The sequence below is a fragment of the Neopsephotus bourkii genome, unplaced genomic scaffold (assembly GCF_033783945.1).
Source record: "Neopsephotus bourkii isolate Nb327-2 ecotype Australia unplaced genomic scaffold, CSIRO-AGI_Nbou_v1 NB_1638, whole genome shotgun sequence".
Taxonomy (NCBI): domain Eukaryota; kingdom Metazoa; phylum Chordata; class Aves; order Psittaciformes; family Psittacidae; genus Neopsephotus; species Neopsephotus bourkii.
The window spans coordinates 2,282,872-2,295,674 of record NW_026902113.1 but is presented as its reverse complement, the minus strand read 5'-3'; the positions used below and the strand labels follow the sequence as shown (position 1 = coordinate 2,295,674).

The window sequence follows — 12,803 nt, the reverse complement described above, 5'->3', positions numbered from 1 at the left end:
CAAAACATAGAAAAAAATTACAAAATACTAATCCTTGATGTATTTTACAGTGATGTATAAGACATCAATACCTTCTGTATAGACCATGTTCTGCAGACTTAAGCACTATAAATGTCTCTCTATAGTTTAACCATTCCTCGGTGTGCCAGGTCAGTAAACCTTAAATCAGTTAAAAAATATTTACAGTTTTAACTACTTCAAATTTCTAACAATCCCATTAGGAAAGCCCTTAACCAAATGCTCAGCTTCTAGCACATAATGGAGTCATACTACCTTCAGTATCCTCTTGACAGAGACAAGTCATAGAACACAAGATCCAGGTTTAATTCCTGGCTTTGCTCTCCCTGCTTAATTTTCCTCTACAGTTTTATTTCAAAACTGATCAGAAAATCTCCGAAAAGAGAAAATCATCTTTTCAGAAACAAATCTTTCTCAGGATACCACTAATTAAAGTGTGCCAGTTAGAAGTTTAACTCGAAAGATGTTCTCCCATCCCTCTTGCTTTACATCAACATCTGTGAAAAGATCAGACATCAGTTATTAAAAAGGTGACTCAGTTGGGTCAGGTGATATTTTTCCAATTCAGAAAGATTTTGATTCCATGCTGTAACTAATCACAGGCATGCAATGAATCACTGATGTAATTCCTATAAATTTTAACCACAAGCTGTATATTTGGATGTAAAGCAAAAAGGGGTATTATATTTTGAAGCTGACCTCTCTTTTCCAGTGGGATCATCAAGAAATCAGATTTCTTTTTTTAGTGATCTAAGTTTGCCACTACTTTGTGTCCAGTATTTTATGTCAAAATTGTTATACGTATCTTCACAATTATTATATAAATTATTCCTCTTTACTTTTCATAAAGAGGATTTGCCATCCTTCTTGTTTCTTTCAATTTTTTTTTCAGTTGCAATAACTTTTGGTATCATACTTATCTATTAGCATATCTTAACTCAATCTTATATCTGACTCTAAGCAAAATAATTTTAGTCTTTCTTTGTCCCAGAATTCATATTTAAACTTTAACACACTAATCCTTTAAACAAAAGACCCTGTGCATTTAGTTCAGATTAATCTTCAATAACAATATGTTTGTGCAACCATAAAACAAGCATGTTTTCTAAGAGGTGATCTTAAAAGGATCAAGAAAGGAAATGAAAATAGAAAACACTGCAAAAAAACTGGAGAAAAAAATTCAACAAGAATCCCTTCATTAAGAAACAAGTGAACATTATGAAACATAGCTGTGATAATTTCCCCCCCACACACCCAAAATTAGTACATATTTTTCTCCCCAATTGAAGCTGAGATGCAGAAACTGTAGAAACTGGCACAAAAATGCAACAGTAAGACTTGAATATACATCAAGTTAGGTGCATTTGTCAGTGGAAGAAATGAAGTCAATGGTGAACTCCACAAGGATCAATAAACCCATATCCCCTTTCTTTCTCTTTGACAACAAGTGCAAAAATGTTGATATAACAACACACTGGAGATGGTCCCTTCTTGGAATTTTAGACTTAAAATATATTTTTCAAAGTCACCTTTTCCATTACCTTCCAAACAAAAATTCAAAATGTATTTTTACGAAGGGAATTTTGTTTTGAGTTTTAAATTTTGGAAGCATCTCTTACGAAGTAGCAGGACAAAGTAGAACTGTAGACTAGAAAATAAACTAAGTCTTGGAAATCCTGACTTGAGCTCAGATCCTATGATTTCCTGAAAATGTGAGACCTCAGAGTCTCACAACATCTCTTCTGATGAGAAGAGAAATAAATTCACCTTCTATTTTATTTTGTCTGAGGTTTTGCTTAGAATTCTCATGGAGTTGGTTGGTGTGTTGGGAGAATGGTATTTTTTGCTTTGTTCTAATAAAACTGAAATTATCATAGGCATTTGAAACTACAGACTGCATTCTGATAGATGTCTGGAGGTGGGAGGATTTCTTTTTGGTAGAGAGTTTGATTTGTTATGTGAATGCTCATAGTTCAAGGTAAGGCCAAAAGAGCTCTTCCAAAAGGAAAAGTGAAAAGAGAATATAAAACTCCTCCCAATCAGAAATTAATGTATTGTGAGGCAATAACGTTTCTCCAAATCCATGAGAAAACTAGGAAGTTACAGGGTATCATTTACGTACTGCAATATACTGCATTACGTACTGCAAATAACATGGAGCAGAACAAGGTTATTTTGTAGTTTATAAAGACATGATTGCCACTCAATATAAAATAGGGATAATATAGTCATAAATTACGACTTATGTTACTCATAACTGCTAGTGAAAATACTTCCAAATTGAAGCTGAATACATCATGTAGAAAATTAAATGTCTCAACAACTATAAACCTTTCTTTACTAAAAGAGAACAACCATATGCAAACGATGAATATCCAGAAAAAGAGTATGGTGTAAGACACAAATAATTATAATAAAAAGAACATATTGCAACTATGAAGTGTAACAAGGCAATAAACCAGGAATACAAGAGTGTTTAGCAGCATTAAAGCTATGAAGATAGATATTAAAGACTGTCAGTTTAAAAAGTAAATTAAAACAAGGTAAGATATGCATAAAACTAAAACATACTTTAAACAACCTGAAACTAATTTAAGTTTAGGATTGAATTCACATCTGTGTAAAATACTGAATATACTTTCAAGAGATAATTTACTTTCAAGTTCATAAACTTCTGAAGAAAATTCCCTTTTCCCTCCTTAATGCCTTGACAGATATCAGGTACTTCCCAGTGTGTTTCCTGGAAGAGGAGAATCCTACAGCTGTTTCCTAATATTTCCCTATGTAATTCCATCAGATGTGAGCAGACAGAAGGTACTTAACATTAGAGACTGAAAGCAAAAAAATAAATAAAAAGCCTCACTATTTCTATGAGAGCTAAAATCCTGTTCAGATTAAGAAGTTCCTATTAAACAAACAAATGTGTTTGGAGGATGTCATTTGTTTCTTTCCAAAACTTCTCTCTTGAAATGGAAAAATATTACACATTTTACAAGTTCCCAGCACTGCTGTGAAAAGACATTCAAACCTGCCAGTACTGGCAGATCGCAAAGCAGGACACATGAGAATCCCTGCTACTCAGCTGTAGAGTTGTCTGGAGTGTATTTGGCATTTGTCGATTCCAGGAGTAGCTGTTAGATGTCTGGGAATCTGTTAAATCCCTGACCAAACAGCAGGACTGGTAAGTCTACACACGTAATCTAGTTATTTTGGTTTTAATGTCCACTAAATATGAAGGGATTTTTTTCTGGAAGATCTTAGGACTTTAGCATGTTATTGCTTAAACAATTTTAAGCAGCTCACTAGAATGGCAGAAACAACTTTTTAAACTCTTCTCTGAAGCAGGTTTAAGATAGTTTTCTGCAGCTAAAACATCAACAGCAAGAAGGTCTCCTGCTCCTGCACAAAAGCTGTGGCTTTCTTTTTTCAAATCATTTAAGGCTACGCTTCCTCTTTAGGAATTAAGAAAGAAGCTCGAATTAAGCTACATACTTCATCAAAAATCAAATGGAACAAACTGTTCATGTAATAAACAATAAAGGTATGTCAGTAATCAATAAAGCTATACATGCTGAGTAGAAAGTAAATGACAACAGAAGATACAACCCAATATTAAGTCATTGCTTACATCATAAAAGGAAAGAAGCCAAATCAGGGCATACTGTTCTTCAAAACAAAAGTCAATCAGCAACAACACGTTGTGATTTAGAATATTCAAAATGCTGAAGTCACTGAGGTGGCAACACTATTCATGGGAACCTGTTAGCATTGATGCTTCCAAAATGAGACTGGAGAGGAGACCTTCTCTACATGAGTAGAACGCAGTTGCATTGTGGTTTCTTCATTATCTAGTTCCAGAGCTACCTAAAGCTCATTAAGGAAAAGTAAAACAAAAAACCCCATGCTTCTTATTGTTTCTGCTTCATTTCCATACGTAACAAAATCAGTTCATTTCGGATGACAAAGTGGGGCAAGTGGAAAGGAAAGAAGGTGTACAGGAAAAAACAAACATAACACCATTGCATAGGTCTGGTGGGTTGTAACTGACTCTTTGAGGCACTCAGTGCCACACATGGACTGTGCTAGCAGAAGAAAAGCAAATGGGTCACCCTGAAGTGCCCTGGTTCTGCTCATGGGGAATGGGCAGCTCCAGTTTTTGCCTCACCTTCCACGTCAGCTCCTGGACAAAGCAGGGACAAATCTATCAGCTTCACCCATGTTTAGACAGATTGAAGTTGCTTTTCAAGTTCAGTAGTCATACCAACCTGTTATCCAGCGCTGCACCAGTAGTGAAAAAAAGTTTGTTTTTCTTAATTCTCTAGTTCTCATACTAAGGACAGAGAAGATCGACTTGGCTCTACAGTTAGTAACGTAAGTGCACAGAAATGCTAAAGATACAGTTCAGGGATGCTACAGGCACAACAGCTTTGTAGCATGACCTCTGCACTTGACAGCAAGGCTTGCTTTCATTTTCTAACATTCAGAGCAGTGAACTTCTCAACTATGAAAAGAACATCCAATTTTTAAAAACACATTAGACTTGCCAGCAACTTCCCTTGGTCTCCACCACTGTCCCTTTCCTGCCCTCACTTCTTGGCTTTGTCCATTTCCTTAAGTGGCCATCACCCATTTCCCCGGCAGCTGCCTTGTTGGCATCCCACTTCCCCCATCAGCAATGGCTCCCTTTCCTCCCTATGGGAGGCACACTGCTGTTTCAGACTCTCCATGTCTCCTTTCCTATGTTAATTCCCTCTAATCTAAATGAAGTGTATTTCAGAAATGTCTCAGTATGACAGTAAAGTACAATGGGTATGAAGAGATCACTTCATCTGCACAGTTAGCAACTATCTTCTTGGATCTAGATGATCTAAGTCCCTTCCAACCCAAACCGCTCTATGATTCTCTGATTCTTTTTTTCGTGTACTTGAAGAAAGTACAAAAAAGCTGCAAAGAACATAATGTCATTCAAATAAAGCAACTCTGACAGACTAGCCTAGAATGTCACATACTCACTGCTTTATTTTAAAAACAGAAGATAAAAATATCTCTTTTCTCAAGTAGTCATTTCTTTTTAGAAACACTCCTTGGGAATCTCTCTCCTGCCTATGCCAACCAATCAGCCAACACTGCAGATTTCAGCATGCCAGCAGCACGTTCCACACAGCACATGGTCCCACATCATCTCACACGTCATCGCAAAGGGACCACAACGCTCAGCCGAGGAAGAACTTGAGCCTTGTTATGAGAAAGCTTTTAGATTAATACACACAACTGGAAGTTTTGCTGTTTACAGTCTGGTGTTAATGTCAGAAGTTATTCTGTTGTGTTTTGAAAGCATCTATTTTCAGAGTCCCTCTTACAACACCGATAAAGGAACACAAACTATCACTTAGGGGTGAAGAGTTATGCCTCTTCACTGGTGCAGTTCAGCTCAACCAGACTTCTCAGTTTACTTCTTAGGGAGGGATGATCTCCTCATCCAGACAACAGTCCGAGACCACCCCTTGTTGGCAAGCTCCACAGGAATACATTGTTCTGTGGTGGCTACTGTAGACTGAAAGATCCTGAAATAATGAAGCTGAGTAACTTAGCAGAAAGACTGAGCTCCTGTTGCTCCTCTATTAAACCTTTAAGTAATGATTTCCATCTTTTGTTACAGTACAGAAGTGACACTTTCCAGCTAAACTTTGGAATAGAGCTGTTTCATCCTCACTTTGTCAAAAGCAAAATTGCTAGAACAGTGAGAAAGTGCAAATCTGCATATTCTCCAGGCCCTGCAGAACCTGTTGCATAGACTGAACAACATACTGGATGAAGGGAAACCTGTGGTGATACAGCCAAGTGTCCCAGTCAAATGATCTTCTGTCTAGAAAGGAAAATGGAAGTCCACCATATGTGTGTAGTAAAGACCCATAGACTTAATTAACATCATCTGAGTTAATGACCAAACAGATGTATTTTTATGCAGCTATCTTAAACGCACCACAAAAGTAAGGGAAGCAACGGAGAAAGAGATTATAATTTTCGTCAAGACTCCTGAAGAAAACCCCAACATGTAATAGAGTAAGATTAATGAATTAATTTATACCCACCAAAAAAGCCTCTTAAGCTTTGTTTGGCACAGCTGTGGCACTACGCAACACCCACAAGCACAACTCTGAAGTAATCCCTGCAGGGTAAGAGAATGCAGCTGCCTTTCCAAAATCATGATGAATTTGGGTTGATGAAAGATGCCAAAATTAAGGGTGGAGTTTAATTTTGAGCACAGGGGGAGGGAGAGGTAGGTGCCTTTGACTAACTGAATGGAGACCAAGACCTTGCGCAGGGAGAAGAATACTAAACCTGATTCCTGCAAGTCCTTCTCTGTACCATGGGTGACTGGCCACTTCCTATATCTCTCTTAAATCCTTCTTGAGATTCTTGAAGTGTCATCAACAACGTTGAGACCTGTTTTTCTGGTGTGGAACATAATCCTCTCCAAGCTGTAGCTGAGAGCAAGGCTAGAAGGGACATAACAGATGAGTTAAGCTACAGCAGCCCACTGAGAATGAGAAAAGCCTTTTGTTTTGGTGTGGGGTTTTTTGTATTGTTTTTTCCTTTTAAATGTTAAGTATACTTGCAAAATCTTTTGTGCTTTGAAGCACTCAATATGAAGTTCAGTTCCCCTGTGACCTGGAAATAAAGTTTGGAGGTGAATGTCCTTGCCCATACTTTTAATCATGGCTCAGGAGTCAAGCAGGATTCTAGGAGCTGTGAGGGGTCAGCATGCAACCTTTCTGTGACACACATTACACTGATTCTAATTAGCAAGAAAAAGACCTTAATTTAATTAGAAAATGTGGTGGGTTTTTGGTATTTTCATGTTCTTTCGTTGTTTTCCACTAGAAGGGTTGGTACCTGCTACCTAAGTTTTGGGGAGTTGTGTTTTGGGTTTTTTTGTTTTGTTTGGTGGTGTTTGTTTTTTTTAACCAAACATAGATTATTATTTTTTTTTAATAAATGGTTCTTTTTGCCAACAAAAATACCCCACATATTCACTTAAGCAATTCCATTGACTAACACATTTATTGTAAGTTTAATTCTTAGACGTTAAGGCAGAATATAGTAAATTACATTTCCTACTTACTGTAGAGGACTAATTTACTTACTCTTAATTTATATCTGCTTTCTTTTGAATGTAAATTCGAATTTCATTAAAGTGAAGAAAAAAATACAGCTTCAGACTGCTTTTAGCCAGCCAGCCTGTTAATCATACTAATTTTTAAAAAGAAAGAATGCATTTAACAGAATTTATTAAAACAGACTTTCTGCATATTATTAACTGGTTTACTCACAAGTACCTGCAGTTAACGGATTGAACCAACAGTTTTTAAACACTGTGTCCACAATACTTCAGTGATGAGATTTGAATTTTTGCTCGTTTTTTTCTATGAAACAAGATTTTAGGATTTTCCGCTTTGGGTTTTGTGTGTTGTTTTTTTTTCTGTTAACTTCCCGAAGTTTCTCAGCCTTGAATGAATCAGTTACTGAACTGAAGTAAACTGCAATGAGACAGTATTTTTGCTGCATTTGCAGAATGACAAGAGCTGTCCCAAGCAGATTAGCTGCTTCAAAAAACCTCTGGGTCCAGATACCCAGCCAGAGATATCTCCCAGCTTAATGGATTTGGCTTTCTGCAGAAGAAAGCTTTTTGAAGCTTCCCAAATATATCACATACAGTGGTGTAAAAGAAACACTGGCTACACATACCATAGCATTACCTTAAATAGGATACCAGATTAGACAACATATTTTGCATTATTTCTCAGATAATAATCTAGGACCAAGGCCTTGGAATGAAATATATTTATAAATGCAATTTACAACTCTTTCATATTTCATGAACTTGATCCAAAACTCAAGGATTGATACAAGTAAAAGAAAATCTAAAGAACATTTGTACTTCTCTTCCTACCAGACATAGATCCCTAAAAGCCCCTAATATCTAAAGAAATTCTCACTTGAGCTTTTTACCCATACAGCCTACTATTTGGTTTGCAGCTGTGTCACGACCACTAAGTAGCCTCAGTTCCATACACTTGGTCATTTCATCTTACACTTTCTTTCCAATCCTCCAGTCCTCCTCTATCTTGGCAATGCTCCCAACACATGCAATCCCAAGCTGTGTCAGCACCACCAGATGGTTTTTACCTGGTCATTAAGGAAAATAAAACAACAGACCAATCTCTAATTGTCCCTTGGGATCTTCTAATTAATAACTTCTCCTTAACCAGACGATCTCCCCCAAAACCAAACTCACTGCCCTTTCCCCATCATCCAGTTCCTTGGGCAAAGGGAGTTTCCTATACTAACCCCTCTCTAAACTAAATTATAATGCCTAATGTAGGGTGCTTTAAAGGCCTTGCTGAAAACAAATCAGGTTTGAACTGCTGCATTTCCTTGCCTGTAGAATAAGCTTCTTATCAAAAAAGCTATCAGGTAACTCTGGTAGTAAACATTTTTGGGAAACTGTTGCATTTTAACTCAAAACATTTGAACCTCATCTATCCTGGCCTCAATTTCTGCTTCCTTTCACTGGCCTCCTCCCCTCTAAGGTTCAGACTGGCATTAAAATATCACAAAACTAGTGGACACAAGTATTAAACCTTGAGTAACAGATGCTGCTTATAATGAAACACCTTCCGCTGTACCTACTAGAGCAAGGTCAGGCATTTTTCTCAGTTAAAGGACAACAAATGCTGTAATTTGATTAGATACCAAGGAAACCAGTTCACAAAATGGGCATTCTGGCATTTCTAGTGATCCCTATCTAAACCTCAGCTTTGACAGTTTTCTGACAGACTCCAAAAATCAGGTGAGTTTTTCTTGTTTTATGATCCTCAACTTCTGGACAATCCAAATAAAACAGAGGGAGCGCGCCAGCTCCTGCCTGCCTACATCATGCAAGTATAGATGTGAACAGAGATGCAGGAAAATTAATCCCAGCAGTGAACATGGATTTGTTTCCCAAGTAGAAAGGAACTCACAGCTTCGAATGAATGAATGAAAGTAAATAATAATAAAAAATAATCCTTCTGGCCAAAATAAATAATTTTAGGAAACAAACAGATGGAACTGTAAGGAGGAAATAAAACTTGCTTTTTAAGTCTTAAAACCAAAATTGCTTCTGTTGTCTTTGATCTGATTTAAGTTGCACTAAAGGTCAACGAACATTGGAACAAATATTGCTAAATACTGTATTCAATGGATAAAAAGAACACGAAAGTTTGGCCTTTTTGTACATCACACATCACACAGTGATCTCACCAATGTTACCAGCTGGGGACTTGCAGACCACATTGACCAAAAAAGGGAAAATGCTTCATGCCTGAAATCCTTTCCCAGTTACCTCACCCAGCTTTTGCTCGCATTTCTGCAGTAATTGCAGAGGTCATTTCTTTATACTCAGATGGAGTAAATCAACAGGCTATCCAATGCAAAGCTGGGTTTGTGTAGTCTCTGGGGAGAACTCAGCTTTATTTAAACTGAGTGTGTACAGAAAAGGAAGAACTGAAATATGTGCAATAAAAACAGAAGAGCGAGCAGTATAAATCGAGAAGATCAAGTGATGGGGATTTGTGTATTGCTGGTTTGATTACAAACACTAATGTTTTATGGGGAAAGTTTCTTGATTTGTTGGGTACCTTCAGGTTTTTGAAGTGCATGTGAAGAATTAGTTTTTAATGTTATTCTTATGATGTTCCAAAACTACTTGAACTTTGCACTCTGGGTTTATGCTGTCCTTGTATTTGAAATAAAGCTTTGCAACATCAACAGGATATATTTTATCCTCCATATTATCTATGATTTCTGTGACAGTATTTTTTGCCCAAAGCTTTGAATAAAGAAGAAAATATTCTCATTCCCTGTATTAGACACAGCTGTAGCATAGCCCTACAATAGTTCACCATCATAGTAAAAACCTTCGCAAAATTACTTATTAAAGTAAAACAGTGATTATCATAGCAAAAAACTGTCATTAATTTATAACATTTTCTCTTTTTTTTTTTCCTGCCTGTGTATGACAGGGTGGTGGGGTGGGGGTGGGGGGGAGTGCTTGTTTTTATCCCCAGTTGAATTCCATCTGGTGTTTTAGAAAAGAAAGAAAAAAAGCCAAGTAAGCACTTTTAAGTGCTCTCTCACGTAATCTTCCCCTCACCAAAATCCGACAGTAGTACCTAGTATCATTTCTGATTATGTGTATTGGTAACACAACTATCCCTTATTTTCTTTTTCCTCCATAAATTTGGAAACACAGCTTAAAAAGGTACTACAACTGATCATTTCAAAGACAAAAGAGAGAGAATCCAGTGCTCATCACTGTTTAGAAAATATGGTCTAACAGTGTAAGACTGATCACAAAGACCAGCTGCTTGCATCTCTAGCTACTGCTGAAATTGCCTATACAAAAGGCATATATATAATTAACCTCATGCTTCTATACCTAATCTCTTACAATGTTGGTACACAAGATGTTACAATGCAAATTAACTGAAAATTCACAGCTCTAGAAATACATAATATGACACAACTATCAGCCATCCTGTGGAGTCTGCACTATTCCAGCCTCTCCTCGGAGAGGAACACATGCACAGAAGTTTTCTGTTTTTTTTGGAGGAGAGAAGGATAGCAGACAAACTGGAGCAAGTCTGGGTCAGAAATGAATAAAATTCTATATGCTGTTGTAAGTTAATACAAGGGGTAAAACCAGCTCAAACCCAGTATTTCAGAACAAAAAGTAACAGGTGATATATGGTCCAAACAGACGGCATGTTTAAAAAAGACCTCAAAAAAAAAAAAAAAAAAGTGACATTCTCATTGTGTTCTGAAACTTGCAGCAACAATAAAGTATCTAATTTTTATTTGGCTATCAGTTCAGATCACACTAGAGGAGTTTAAAGAACCAAATCTCTGTGCACACCTTCATTAACTGCAGACAGATAACAAACAAACTCAACTCATCCCGCATCTGTAAGGGTTCAGAAATACTCAAGGACTGAGCTGGGTGAACGGAAGTTCGGGTAGGTTATCTGATCACATTCTCTATTCTACTAGCATTGACTTTTGGAAAGCCCAGATTTCTACTCTTCACACTGGTCTTATTATTCCTAGCTCATATATTGCAATTTTGTAATTACTAGAAAAACATTCTTAAATATAACTAATCTCTCACTTCTTAGTATTGATTCCATTTAGTTAAAGGCCAACTGTAATTGTTTCCACTGATGCAAATAAATTCAGAGGCAAATGTTTGTGTCACCATATGGATTATGCAGGCAGTACAAATCTCTCATTTTTTAAGCCTGAGAGTTTAACTTTCTGAGCAATGCAAGAAAGTAGGAGTTTATTTGACATTTTATATAACAACAAGCCGGAAGAGCTCTCTGTATATATATATATATATATATATATATTATCAGTGTGTCAAGCCAGTATACTGTGCTGTCCAAACCACATGCAACACTGCATAATAAAGTCCATTAGACATTGGAATAAGAGTTAACTGAGCCAGGCTCCCTCCTGAAGTCATTCGGTACACTGTTGTGTGACCACAAAGAAGTCAAGATGATCACTATTTCCACAAATTATATAAGATGGGCAAATGTCCATATTTTATCTGGTATCCTATACAGAGAGGACTCAACCAGCCCAGACTTTCTCTTAAATACTTGTTGATTCAGAAAACAAAGGACTCATCTTCAATTAGATCACTAAATACGTGTTGAAGTCTACTGAGTGATGTAGTCAAGGGAGACATGAGCATCTCAGAGAACTCTGTGAACTGCCTGTGGATTTGCCTCTCTGATAAATTAGTCAATAGTACAGCAGTTCAGGCTTTCAAAAAGAGTTCTGCAAAGATGAATGATGCCCCCTGAACTATAGGAATATGAAACAAAATGGTAACACAAAGAACTGAACAACGCAACCAAAACCTACTGAAAACTAGAAATAATTTTGTGTTGGGACTAAATTTTGATTTCTGCAGCATGGTAAATAAACTCCCAGCCCTGCATCTCACAGCAGCATAGGGGTGGGACGAGAAGAATGCAGCTGTACACAAAAACATATCAAGTAAGAGGGTAAAAAACATCCATCTCAGAAAAATCTGACCTCAAGTTCACAGTAAAAGTTCTTCTCAAACATTTACTTAGTTCCTGTGCGGAAGTAGCCTCATCTGTTTGCTACACATTCACAAGAGCAGTACAAAAACCATAAACCCTCAGTCTCTCTTTCCAAGAGTTCTGTTCTTCTTCTGAGGTTTGCTGAGTACCGCACATGAGCAACCTCAGCTACAACATCAAAGAGAAGTATTTTTTTCTACCCATTTAACCTTACGAATGGAAAGTTTCCTGGAAAAATGTACGAGCACTAATACAAGATGCAAAATGCTTTCAGAACTAGCATATTTATGGAGACAGAAGGAAATGTTACTAAACATATCTCTAACTGACCACCTCAGCCTTTATGCATTTCTCTGAGATTGTGATCAAAACAGTCACTGATAACCACTTAAGATTCCAATTAGCTCTGACTGGAATTAGCTCTTTTAGTCTAATTGTTCATTCCAACATCTTTTTCCCCAGTATCCTCATTTCCTGGGCTGACAACTGGACCCTGGTACAGATAATCTGCACTAATTCTTTAACACAAATTTAACACTTAACACCAAAGAATTGGCTTAAATCACCAACTGGAGCACTTCCACCATGGAAAAATCTCTGGGCAACATGAAGATGAATACTCTG

General features: G+C 37.0%; 1 protein-coding gene across 2 annotated transcripts in view; it reads right to left on the bottom strand.

Moving 5' to 3' along the window:
* ARHGAP42 (Rho GTPase activating protein 42) overlaps positions 1–12,803 on the bottom strand; it is a 159,923-nt gene that overhangs the window by 62,794 nt on the left and 84,326 nt on the right. The gene's annotated exons all lie outside the window — the stretch shown is intronic.